This window comes from Octopus bimaculoides, chromosome 7 (assembly GCF_001194135.2).
Source record: "Octopus bimaculoides isolate UCB-OBI-ISO-001 chromosome 7, ASM119413v2, whole genome shotgun sequence".
Lineage (NCBI taxonomy): Eukaryota > Metazoa > Mollusca > Cephalopoda > Octopoda > Octopodidae > Octopus > Octopus bimaculoides.
In genome coordinates this window covers 92127479-92128980 of record NC_068987.1, presented here as the reverse complement: position 1 = coordinate 92128980, position 1502 = coordinate 92127479, and positions in this window count along the sequence as shown.

The window sequence follows — 1502 nt, the reverse complement described above, 5'->3', positions numbered from 1 at the left end:
CTCTCTCTCTCTCTCTCTCTCTCTCTCTCTCTCTCTCTCTCTCTCTCTCCATCTTTCCATGTTTAAACATTTATAAGTATATACACACACAAACACACACGCACTCATCTATCTAAAACGGGTAAAATTCCCGAGATCCATGAACGAGTTCTCTCCGGTGGTTCTTGTCCCTCATCATCGCTGCCATGTCCTGCGTCTCCCAGAGACCAATGTCACATCATGGTTTTTAATTAGACACGAGGCCAGCAATCTTTATGGATGGTCCCATCAATGCCATTGCTCCCATAATAGATCGTTTCTATATTTCATTGATCGCAGATGATGAAAGCAATATTGACTCGGTGAGATTTGTACTCAGTAGATAAAAATCCACGAGATAAGACGCAATGCATTTTATCCGATAGTCAATTGATTATCTCAATCTAACATCTGTAAATATATGCATACATACGTGTGTATGTATCTGTATGTGAGTCTTCATGTGTGAGTTGCTTAATACTGAATTTGTGAACAATGCTACGATATTTTGGCTGAGCTTGCGAGATTAATAAGGAAAGGTAGAAAAAAATCCAGGATTACGACATAAGCACACGTCCTCAGACGTGAAAGGAACTTCAGAAATGCTTTGCCCCAAGCGGAAACTGCAGCAAGTACTCAGAGATTTTGCAAGCTCGTCTAAAACCATTGTAATGCTTTAAAGCCTTCTATATCCGTCAGCAAATTTCTCAGGGTCGCAATGGTTTCGCCCCTTCGCTTGTACGCTTTGTATCAGTGGGGTAGGGGGGACTGAACTGGTCTTAACCTGCTGAAGAGTTCCCCTTGCGGTCTCTTATTAAACACACACACAGACAGACGATAGATAGATAGATAGATAGATAGATAGATAGATAGATAGATAGATAGATAGATATATAGATAGATAGATAGACATCCGAATATATGTCTGTATAAGAGATGTGCAAAGGAAGAAAAGTTTTATTTAAACCAAGAACAGGAAACTATTGGTTGCAGGAAACCATCATAGACTCGTGTAATTATTCTCATGCTACTCATTAATTTTATACACAACTTGGTATGTTGCTGTTCAAATGTAATCCTTCTGCAATCCTATTTCACATTTTGCATTCAATAAAAAAAAAATTAGAAGCAGGCAGCCTTCGAGCGCTTTGTTACTATCTTTAATATTCTTTTTTAAACACAGGCCAGTAACAGTAAAACAACACTGTCTTTTTCCGTGATAATTAGTTGTATACGAAATTATTCCTTCCATTAACGGAAAATAGTAAAAAGAACATTTTTGTCCCCTAAAGGAAACTAATATGATTAGATGTTATAATCTGGTTAATAATTCCTTAAGGAGTAGTGTTTAAAGAGCGAGAACAAACGACGTATTTGGTACCAGATTGACTGAAACTCACACAAACAATACAAGTGTAACCTCCCAAATGTTCCTACCATCAAAACATTATCAAAACACGTATCACTGATAGGAATGTATATAT